The sequence below is a fragment of the Ursus maritimus genome, unplaced genomic scaffold, assembly GCF_017311325.1.
Source record: "Ursus maritimus isolate PB19 unplaced genomic scaffold, ASM1731132v1 scaffold_29, whole genome shotgun sequence".
Lineage (NCBI taxonomy): Eukaryota > Metazoa > Chordata > Mammalia > Carnivora > Ursidae > Ursus > Ursus maritimus.
The window spans coordinates 621,853-633,762 of record NW_024425452.1 but is presented as its reverse complement, the minus strand read 5'-3'; the positions used below and the strand labels follow the sequence as shown (position 1 = coordinate 633,762).

Here is an 11,910-nt window from a genome sequence, read left to right as displayed (position 1 = left end):
TTGTCTCTCACCTCTTGACCAGCTTTCCCATTCGGCTGTGTGATACCCGGCTGGCGCCTGCGAATCACCTTTGTCCTTTGGCAGCTGGCTCCTTCCTAGGTTCTGCCACTAGGGGGCACTAGAGAGAGACCGGAAAGCTACTGCTGCGACGAAGCTTGTTTCATAATTCTAGTCTGGTTCTTACGACTGTCATCCCAGCAACCGTTTGTTCACCCCAGCCAGCGGCAGTTGTTTCCAGTTCTTTCCAGACTCCCAGAACCAGCCTCACCACACTCCCTCAGAGTCACCAGCCCAGACATCTAGTGCTCTTTCTTCCGATGTCTGAGTCCTCCATGTGCTGCCTTCATTCAAGGGACCGAGGGCCAGCAGCAGCTGGGCAGCAGTCCCTGCTCAGAGCTGCGGAGGGACCTGCACCCTGCCTCCAGGATCTGTCAGCCAATTCCTTACACTCAATTCTTTCTGCTAACAAACTGGTGCTGAGTCTCTTTTCCTGACCAGACCTTGACGAAAAGTCATCTATATATTAATGCAATTTCTCTATTTATGGAACTATTCTATTTGATGTGTCTGCAGGTCATTTACGGCGTGTATAGCTGTAAGAAATAGATGCTGCATATGTGTTTGCTTGGAGCTTAAATGCATCATCACCCACGCTGCTTCGCCTGTGCCTCAGATCTCTCACCTGAGATAATGCTCTAGAGTGTTCACATGCCGCCTGACCCGAAAAACCCTCATAGCAGGTATTCAGTCGTTAGCTCCGTCGTTACATGATTACATTGCCTGCATTGATGGCACAGCAACTTTTTAGCTCATGGCTTTGAAGAATGTTTAGACTATTTTTTAAAAGATTTATGTACTTATTTTAGAGGGGGGAGGGGCAGAGGGAGAGAGAGAATCTCAAGCAGACTGCCCACTGGGCACAGAGCCCAATGTGGGGCTTGATCTCACAACCCGGAGATCATGACCTGAGCCAAAATCAAGAGTTGGATGTTTAACTGACAGTGCCACCAGGTGCCCCGACTGTCTTCAATTCCTTGGGTATCTGTTCCAAAACTCAATGAATTATCATCTTGACATAGCTGAAGTTAAATATTTGAGACACTGCGGAAGCAGACATATTAATCTATATTGGAGAAAAACTGCCATGATAAAAGAAAAGACACTTTATTAACCAATACCCAGGGTGGATCAGTCCTTGAATAAACATGATGTTGTGGGAGATTTACTCCTCATTTAGCTATAACCAGACTACTCTGTGATTTAACCGAGAAGGAAAAACAGAGAGAATATAGGAAGCTTTGAACCAAGAACATCTTAAGACCATCTTCTCGTGGCTTCTAAGATGCCGAGTGAGCAGTGGTACTTCTTGACACGGATGCATGTGAAATAACCAGTAAGCTACTTGAGTAGGAAGTTTTTACTTATGGAAAGAACTCACGCCATCTCTGGAAGCTTTAATAAAAACAAACCTTATAAACACGGACAATAAATCATAAATAAACTTGGATCAAGCATATACGACAACCATAAACAGATTCTTTGAGATCGCAAGTCTTCTATATTGAAGAGTGAACAAGCCAGAAAAAAGCAGTGGGAACCTAGATGTTAAAGAGGTCTTATATGGAAAGTAGATATTATACTCAAAAAATGTCATGGCTAAAAAATAAAAGGCACATGTGGTCATCAGTTGTGAGAATTTCATGGTTGTTTGAAGCTTTAGGTTTGGTGCTTCTTGGTTCGAAAAGAGCTCAAGTGTACAGAGATTTATCTTCAGCCACCTGAAATACAGGGCATTTTACTTGTAGATACACCACATTTGTAGTAATTAAAGAATTATATCTATATAGTGTAATTAATTCCTCCTCTTCAACTTCTGGCTTGGTCATTTTTACTCAGCAACAATAGATGCATCCATAACCTTTCTTCTCTCTTTTCCACCATGGGAACAAGGGCTTCTCTCTGATCAAGGTCAATGGTAAGAGAGTGAATGTGAATAGCAAGCACTAATCAAGAGGCCTCCTGCACTCCCATAAACTCTCTTTAATTTGGAATGTCAAACTCCGCTGCTCACCCAAGGCTTTTCTGGATCACACCTTTCACCACCCCATGTATTTGAAACCTTTCTGGTCTTTCCATTCCCACCTCTGCCTTCATCACAGGGAGAACAGAAAATTGCTCCAATTGATCCTATGAGTGCAAACCCACTTCACAGCCTCCTTGCCAAGCTCGCCATGCAATATTTGTTACGCATCACCTGTACTCCTGAAAAGATGCTCTCACTTTGCAAAAATTTAGAACTCATCCTGTTGCCTCTCCATGCTGCTGGGTGCCATCCATAGTCACTTCAATATCCTGTTGATGACCTAGCCAGTATCCTGGCTTCCTGCAGCCATGCCTCTGCTGCTGTCCTCCCTGCTGCCACAGGCCAGGTCATAACTCAGACTAGAACCTGGCCCTTGACAGACGCCTTCCACACCTCCGAGATGGCAAACCCTGAGCTCCTCCTCTGACCCACTTCCCTCTCCTTCCATGCAATCTCAGCTGCAAACTGAGCCACTCCTGAGCTCAGAGCTACCCTTACTACAACTTGGCCTTCCCAGAGTCTTCTTCCAGCCTCAGGAAGCCCTTATTCCTCTTGCACCCATGACCCACCTCCACTGGCCATTTCACTTTTGACAGCCTAGTAATTTTTCTCTCCCCCTTTCAGGGGTTTGGCCCTGGATTTGCCAAACCTGACCCCTGGTGAAGGAAAGCCATCAAACTCTGGACAACTTCTGAGGTGGAAATTCCAACACCTGACATTTTCTGAGCATTCCCCGTACATCTTCTTTCAGCCCCAGGACCCTTATCTCGCTGCTAGTTTCTGACTTCTTTAAGCCCCCTGCACAAGGCTGCAAACATTATAGGGCTACAAATTTGGTTTGGGCACTTATAGCTGGTCTACTAGTGTATTCCTCACCCTTCTTTCTCCATGTCTGCTTCAGTTGTCCTCAAGCCCAGAGTCTCCCCACCGTACCCTGCCCTCCATACCCAAGCCAACTCTGCAAACAAAGCTGATATCCAGTCACTTCAGACCTCTCCAAGGTAATGACTTTTAAGTTTCCCAGTTAATAACCTTGATTTCCCAGCTCTCCAACTCAGAGGACTCTGTACTTCCCTCCACCCCCGAAAAAGAGCCCCTCCTTCCTGCCAACTTTGGTTCAAAACACACATCTGCAGCTTCTTTCCATCTTGGAACTATGTCACAAAAATGGGGGCCATTTTGGGGCACCTCAGTGGCACAGCGGTTAAGTGTCTGCCTTCGGCTCAGGGCGTGATCCCGGCGTTATGGGATCGAGCCCCACATCAGGCTCCTCCGCTATGAGCCTGCTTCTTCCTCTCCCACTCCCCCTGCTTGTGTTCCCTCTCTCGCTGGCTGTCTCTATCTCTGTCAAATAAATAAATAAAATCTTTAAAAAAAAATAGGGGCCATTTTGCCCTCCTCACTCACTGACTTTGCAGATGAACACAGTATGTATTCAAATATGATCCCACACCTATGTGACTACTATTGGCATAAGCCTGTTACAGTTCCATATTTTACAAGTGGCCTTGACCTAAAGACCCCCTGAATGGAGCTGAAATATTCTGCCTGCCCTGGTCCACTCAACGTTCTGGCAACAAACAGGAGAGGGAGGCTGGTCTTGTGAAAAGTCCTCACTCACCCTTCAGTGGCAGGTCCTCAGGAGCTACACTGTCACCTGGGGCTGAGATCATGCCCCGTATCTGACCTCCTGTGGATCGAATTTTGGCAGGAAACACAGCTTCCAGGGCCAGTCCCAGAAAGCATTAGAGGGAAGGTGCATGCTGCCTTGGCTTAGCATGTTGGCTGCCCGGTCCCCTTCCTCCGTATCACAGGAGCCACTGTGGGGCCTTGGATCCCTGGCAGGCGCCTTGACCTTTGCACAACCCCTGAACGTCATTAGATAGATCAGGGCTTGGCAAATGTTTTAGGCTTCTAGGCCCAGAAGCAAAATTGAGGAAATTATGTAGGAACTTACATAACGGGGGAAAACTGCTACCTCACCCTGCCTTGTCTGCCTGGGGTGGGCCATCTGGGAGTGGGCACACTTGTGCCCAGTTGCCATCAGCTGGAGTCAGCTGGAGACATTCACGGGGAGAGGAGCACAGGCCCAAGCAGGAGGGGCTGGTGGTTCTGGTGGGCAGGGTTCAGGGTGTCCCTGGGTAGAGAGTGCAAGGGAGACCTGCCAGCCCACATCACCTTGGGTTTACTTACTAGAGGGGATTGACTGTCACTTTCCTCATGTCCTGTGGGTCAAATCAGTACACGAGACCCTTGGCAGGGGGCCTGTACCTCTGGTGCCACCCCCAGAACTCACCACGTTGCCTGGGTTCTTCCCAGAATGGTTGGCTGGCTACTGCTCCCTGCATTACCATGACACAGCAGGGCCTCAGCTCCACGGCCCTGGGGCCAGCCACCGAAGTCATTAGAAAATAATTACGGCATTACCTGGCTTTTGTCGCAAGGAATTACTTGGCTGCCCAACCCTCGTTCCCCATTCCCCTGTTTCAGACCCTTGGCCCAGGGCCTGGGCCTGTCCTGCTAGCCTCTAAACCACTAAAAGGGGAATCACAGTCTTGCTTTGGCTCTTTTCAGAGGGGACTGGCTACTTAGTGCTCTCTATCTTCAGGGTTGCCCCACAGCTTCAACCCTTGGCAGTGGGCTGGGCTGCTGGTGAAAGCCCAGTACTCATAAGAAAGTGGTCCCCATTTTGCCTTGGTTCTTCTTGGAGGTGGTCAGTTGCCTGGCCCCCCACTCACCCCACCTCCCTAGCATCACTGGAACCACACCAATGCCTGGGACTCTCGGCCAGGGGCCCAGATGGCCACTAGCAGCCCTCGAAGCCATTACAGCATCACTGCTGTATAAAGACTATTGAGCATCCTTGAAGGGTTCAAATTGAAAAGGGCTGTTAATTTACACACCAGGTTTCAAAGCCAGAGCCCTAAAAAGAGATGTAAAATATCTCATTGATATTGTCGTCTTGATTACATGTCGAAAGGATGATATTTTGGATATATTGGGGTAAATAAAGTATATTAAAATTAATTTCACCCGACTCTTTTTTCCTTTTTCAAGATGCAGCTACTAGGCAGTGTAAAATCATATGTACCTGGTTCGGGCAGGGCTGCAGTAGAGGAGTATCCTTATATTGTTGGGATACTTTTCCCACATCACTGTGGCCACATTAGGGGGTCCACCTTGGCTAGGGAGGTGGCCCTTTGATGCCAGCCCCACAGTGATGAGAGAAGTCTCTGCCTTGCTCTGGTTCTTGGAGTATGTTGGCTGCTGGACCTCAGGTTGCCAAATTTAGCAAATAAACATGTAGGATATCCACTTATGTTTGAATTTCAAATATGCAACAAGTAATATTTTATTATAAGCATGTTCCATGTCATTATTTGTTGCTTATTTGGAATTCAAATTTGGCATCCTGTGTTTTATCTGTCAACCCTATGAGTCAGTTATCTGTCAACCCCACATTTTGTCTGTGTCCTCCCCATCTCTGGGGCCACGCCAGCACCTCAGATGCTTCACAGAGGGCCTGAGAATACCCCAGAAGCTATTAGAGCATTGTTTTTGCACTTCCTTTGTGAGTTGGTGGCTGGTCTGATGGACCCCACTTCACTGGGTCGAGACTGATACCTTTATGTTGACTTGATTCTTTTTAGTGTTATGTGACCTCCATTTTGCCCACGTACCACCCATCACCGGGTCACATGAATCCTCAGCCCCTTGATGAAGAGCCTGGACCACTGATATCAGCTAAAAAAAACACTGGCCTAGTCTTGGCATTGCCTTTGCATCTTTCAGTGTATATTGTAGGCTGGCCTTCCCAGTCCCCGCATACAGCAGTGGATGCCCCATAAGCCATTAGAAAGTGGTCACCATATTGCCCTGGTTCTCCTTAGGTTCCCGGTGCTTTATACCCCTGACAGGTGGCCAAGTCTCCCTGGATCTCCAGGTATGGGGCTTACACAGCATCCTCCTTTCTTATGGGTGAGGAACAGGGACGAGGGCTCGGCCTGTGGAAGGGGCTGCACATGGGCCCCGACTATCCCGGCGGTCTCGTACTTGCTTCTGGCTGAGCCCTTCCTGTCTTCCACGCCTCACTTCTCTGGCAGTGGACAGTGGACTCTAATGCGGGCTCTGCAGATAAGCCCCCACCCAGCTGGCCAAGCTGGTCAGGCTCACAAGCCTTTGCATGGGCTGCTTCTTGGTTTTTATGGCCCACCCTTGCTCACTGTTTTTGTTGCTGGGTGTCTTCCAGGCTCACTTCTAGTTTCTCCTTTGAATATGTGACGTCTTGATGTTAAATGAGGGAGGGCACCGGGAGGGTGGGTACTTCACTGAGCCTCACACGGGATTAAAGCGCCTGCTGTGCTCAAAGCTCAGCCGCGAAAGCCATGTGCGAATCTGGAAAAACTACTTCAAACTTCAGCCTCAGTTTTCTTCCCTGTAAATGAGAGGGGGTGTCCACGTGCACTCTTGTGAGGACGAGAATGATGGCTTGGTTCTCAGGAGATGGCAGAATGTTATCTTACATATTTATGGTTCAGTATCCACTTTCGGCTTTTTGGTTCTGTTGTAGGAATAAGGACAGCCCCCACAGGCATAGTTGCATGGTAGGAGGGAGAGAAGACCACCCACAAATTCAAGACATATTTTTTAACTCTGTCTATAATTGCTTTTGGAATAGAAGTCAGGGTGGCACCCTTTGCCTGATTTTCTCATGCCTGGCACAGATCCCCACCTAACTCGATGACTTTGCTTCTATCCCTACCTACCCTGAGTCTCCTTATCCCACATCTCAGCTGTGACCTACAGATTTTTCCATTTACCATCAACATTGAAGCCAACACTTTAAAGTGGCAGGAGTCCCTCAGCCTTGGCTGTAACTGTTAGCAGACCCTGGAAGTTTTGTTTTGGCCTGAGGAGTTTGGCGGTTGACCAGGCTCCTTTAAAGCGTTTGATAATGGTGTTTTGTATGTTATCACTGTGACTTGGAGGTGTGAGCTCAAAAGAACAGGTTAAGATCACCTTTCCGCTCGGATCTTTTAGTGGGCTTACAATGGAGAGACACTAGATATCAGGGCAGATGCGGAAGGAGGGTTCTGGGCCCTGGCCTCCACTCTCTGTCTCGGGAGCTGACAGAGGGCTGCCTTTCTCAGCAGAGCCTCATTCTGTCACTAGTGACATGGTATCTGTGGTCTAGTGGGAAAATCTCCCTCTGAGTATTACAGTTCTAATAGGGTGAATATTTTTAACCCTAAAAGGAATGAACCCATGCACCACCACTCCTGATGCTGTGGGAGATTGGGGACTATGGATGAAATTGTAGGGCTCTTGCACCAGTCCTGGGAAAGCATATGATGGTAGGTGCTAGTTGCTGACTTCTTATGGCCCACCTGAGCTCTATAGCAAGGAGGTCTGGAACTTTCTAAAACTTTCTGAGATCCTCTGTGGGTAAAAACTAGAACAAAGTATTATGGGGGGGGGCACAGAGGATGTCAGCTGTTCCTGTTCCTCCCCACTTCCTTTTCTTCTCAGAGCCATGAAGAACAAGACCAGCTTGATAGGAGAACGGTGGGCATGATGGAAACCTCAGCTGGGGCCCCAGTTCCAGGTATGGTAGCTCTGGTCTGTCCTTGGTCTTTAGAGCTCTGTGTCCTCTAAGAAGGTCAGAGTGATGGACAGTTACTCCCCACCATGGATCCCCCAGGCCTGGGGCTTGAGCCAACTAACACCAAGCTGGTTGGTGTATAGGCATGAGAATTCCTTCTTGAGTAGCTCTCTTCATTAGGAGAATTCTGAAATTAAACGTGCTTGTCATTTGTAATGCAATTAATACCACTTGGCACGGATAGGGACCAGGATGCCAACACCAGATAAGGAAGGCTGCATGGAAGAACCCTGCTAGCTCTGGGATTCTATGAGCTTAATCCTGTTATTATTGTTAATATGTGTAATTTAAAATATCAATGATGCATATCAATAATGAGGATTTAGTTCATCTTTTCTAAATATATGGGTCACACATATATAGCATTCTGCAGTTTACAAAGCAGAACTGTTATAACCCTGGCAGAAACCCACCGAGCCATTTACAGTTGAGAAAACTGGCTCTCAATGCCGAGTTTCCAGCCCCAGCCACCCGAGCTGACAGGTGGTGGGGCCCACAGGGTCTAAGGGCTTGCCTGAGCCCTGGGTGAGGACCCTTTCCGGGCCCTGCTCTGACAAGTCTACTGTGTGATCCTGAGTGAGGAGTCATGTCCCATACCTGCCTAACTCCCCAGGTCCCACCCCCACCCATCCCATAGGCACCAGGTGATGGCCACCTTCCCACCAATGCACATGAGGTTCTGTGACCCTCTCTGGTCATGCCCACCCATCTCTTCCTGGAGTGTGGGTCCCCAGAGCCACAGGGACTCTTCACTCTGAGTGAATAAGCCATCATATAATTGAGAAAACAGGGGTCTGGGAACCAGGCCATTTTTCGGTCTTTTGAGGTAGATTGTCACAGCCTTCGGGGCCCTGCTATGGACAGGATGTGTCCTTCCAAAATTTATACATTGAAGCCCTGATCCCCAGTGTGATGGCATTAGGTGGTGGGGCCCTAGGAGAGACTTAGGTTTAGATGTGGTTATGAGTGGAGACCCATGGTAGGGTTAGTGCCCTTATAAGAAGAGGGGGAGACTAGAGCCTTCGCTCCACCCTGTGAGGACACAGCAAGAAGGAGGCTATTGATAAACCAGGAAGAGGGTCCTCACCAGAACCCAACCATGCTAGCACCCTGATCTCAGGCTCAAAGCACTCCAGAACTGGCAGAGACAAATGTTTGCTGGTGAGGCCACCCAGTCTATGGTATCTCGTCATTGCAGCCCAAACTGACTAAGACAGGCAGGGACAATGCTCGCATGTTTAAAATCTTATTTCTCAGCGATTTGGGGCCACTTGTGCTAGGCACCTAACAAGCTCTGGGCACATGGGTGATAAACTCTCTCTTTTCTTAGGGGATATAGTCTTCTAAATCTCATTGCTCACATGTCAGGCCTTTGACACAACACCCAGAAAATTTCCTGCATTTCTAATCTCCTGTGTTCCCTGTAGGTAATTGCACAGAAAATCTGTGCTGTGAGGAGAATTACAAGGAATTATACATCTCCCTTCACCTCACTAGGCTTTCTTTCTGACAGAGAAGTAAGCATGTTTTTAGGATGGGGTGGGGGGGACAGGGGGATGAACCATGTAATTGAGCCACACACTGTCCTCACCTCACTAAAAAATCATGATGGGAACGTACCTAAGCTTAGCCCCAACAGAGGCTCGGAGCCTAGGGCTGATGTGGCCCTCAGAACTCTGTCCAAGGAGCCTCCATGAGGAAACTGTGGTCTAGAGGTGGGACCTGTTCAACTCAATGACATACAGCTGGCTCGGGCTGACCTGGGTGGTTGACCACCTAGGGCTCTTCCTGCTGCCTCATGGCTGAGAAACACCCGCTCTTTCCTGGAATAATGGTCAGTAAGGATTGGAAGGTTTGCGTAGGGAAGGGTATCCATTGAGCTGCTTTGCAACAGCAGGGGTAGAACCTGGGGTTATTTATAAATACTCAGGACATTTTATGAACCCCCAAATGGGGATGTTAGGTCTGACCATGGGACCGACATGTGAAACCAGGCCTGTCTGAGAAGTTGTAGCTGCATGGTCATCTTACCCTGGTTGGCTTCTCCAGGAGATCATGGGTGATAGAAGGGAATCATGAGTGATAGATGTCCTGCCCTACCTGTCCTATCCCCATCCCTACCCAAAGGGTTCCAGGACCGTTGGTCTGTTGGAAGGAGGATAAATGTAAACAAGGGGGATGAGAGATGTCAATGATGTCAGAAAAGTAACAAAAATCACAATAGAAACAACAGCAGCTGCCCTCTGTGGCAAGCATAGCCCATGCACTACCTTACCTCATTAAAGCCTGTGAGGTTGATATTATCACCCCCACCTTACAGATGAAGATACCGAAGTTCAGAGAGGTTGTCACTGACTCCAGACCTCTCAGCAAGTGTATGGCAAAACCAGGGTTCAATGCAGACCTCTATATCCCCAGAGTCAGAGCTTCTCCACTGCAGTAGAATGAGAACAAAGCATGGGTTCTTACATCAGACAGGTCCTGATTCACCAAATGCCAGCCATGCAACCTTGTGTAGGTGACTTCTCTATGCTTCTGTTCTGCCATCTGTAAAATGAAGATTATGAGATCAAATGAGATGAGACTTAAAAAGTACTGAGCGTAGTTCCTGGTGAAGGAATATGGAATAAATCCATGCTGATGTTACTCTTGTTCTTAAACCTTCATTATGATACTGGGCTTCTGTAGCTTTGGTCAACGTTGTGTTATTTGAATAACTAAATGTCTTCGCCAGTGACCAGGGAAGATCTCTCTTTCCCCAGGGTACTTCCCTAGTTCTCCCCCTCAGCAAATGGTACCACCACTATGGACTGAATTGTGTCCCCTCAGAATTCATAGCTTGAAGCCCTACCCACCAGTGTGACCATGTTTGGAGATAGAGTTTGTAGGAGTTAATTAAGATCAAATGAAGTTCTAAGATTGGGGCCCTAACTCAATGGAATTGGTGCCCTTAAAAGAAGAGAAAGAAACACCAGAGCTCTCTCTCTCTGCCAGGTGAGGACATAGTGAGTAGGTGGCTATCTTCAACCCAGGAAGAAAACTCTCACCTGAAACCTATCCTGCTGTACCTTGATCTGAGACTGACCAGCCTCCAGAGATTTGTAAGCACACAAACCTCAGCTGTTTAAGCAGCACAATGAGTGGTATCTTATTATGGCAAACCCAAACTGACTAATACGACCCTGCGTGAAGAGGCGCACAAGCTGAAGCCCTGGGTGTTGTTCTAGAGCCTTCCAGTTCCCTCCTGATCCTACATCATCCAATATCCTATTTTATCAATTCTGCCTGTAAGACATTTCTCAAATTTCGTTTCCCTTGCTTCTGTGAAGCACGTTTATTATGGACTTTTTTAAAAGTTTGTAAGAATAGAGGGAAAAAAAATATGAGAAAGCCAGTGAACCCATCACCAATCTCAACAATTGTCAGCACATGGTGACTTAATTCATCTATGACTTTACCCAGTCTCCCATTTCAGAGTATTTTGAAACAAACCCCTGATATCATATACTTTTACCTGTATATATCAGTATATTTCCATAAAAGATAAAGACTCCTGGGGCGCCTGGGTGGCACAGCGGTTAAGCATCTGCTTCGGCTCAGGGCGTGATCCCGGCGTTCTGGGATCGAGCCCCACATCAGGCTCCTCTGCTATGAGCCTGCTTCTTCCTCTCCCACTCCCCCTGCTTGTGTTCCCTCTCTCGCTGGCTGTCTCTATCTCTGTCGAATAAATAAATAAAAATCTTTTAAAAAAAAAAGATAAAGACTCCTTTTAAAACATGACCATCTTAGCAGTATGGTGCCTAATTTTTTCAACAATCCCTTAAAATATCCAGTTAGGATTTGTATTTCCATAACAGACCTGGGGCAAGAAGATATTCTTATAGATTGTTTGTTTGAATCTGGATTCAAATAAGATCCATAAGTTGTGATTGGCTGACGTCTTTTAAATCTCTTCTACTTTTTATGTTCTCCTACATCTTTTTATCTCCATCCAATTTTTAAATTAGTAATTTCGATCATCTGTCCCGGAGAGTTTCACACAGTTTGGATTTTGCTGATTGTCTCCTGGCGTGATTTAACAGGTTCCTATTAAATCAGTGTGTGTGTGTGTATGTGTGTATGTGTGTGTACATGTCTACGTGCGCATATGTGTGTACGTGTGTGC

General features: G+C 47.4%; 1 long non-coding RNA gene across 2 annotated transcripts; it reads right to left on the bottom strand.

The window, feature by feature from the left end:
* Positions 1-1,402: 1,402 nt before the first annotated feature.
* On the bottom strand, positions 1,403-11,416 carry LOC103664109. Of its 2 annotated transcripts, none has more exons than XR_005838319.1 (3): positions 11,260-11,416; positions 10,215-10,292; positions 1,403-1,959 (listed from the first exon to the last, which is right to left on the bottom strand). It is a non-coding gene; the product is annotated as an uncharacterized LOC103664109 (long non-coding RNA). The 2 variants fall into 2 exon arrangements; XR_568926.2 differs by having other exon boundaries at positions 1,403-1,778.
* Between the last annotated feature and the right edge of the window lie 494 nt (positions 11,417-11,910).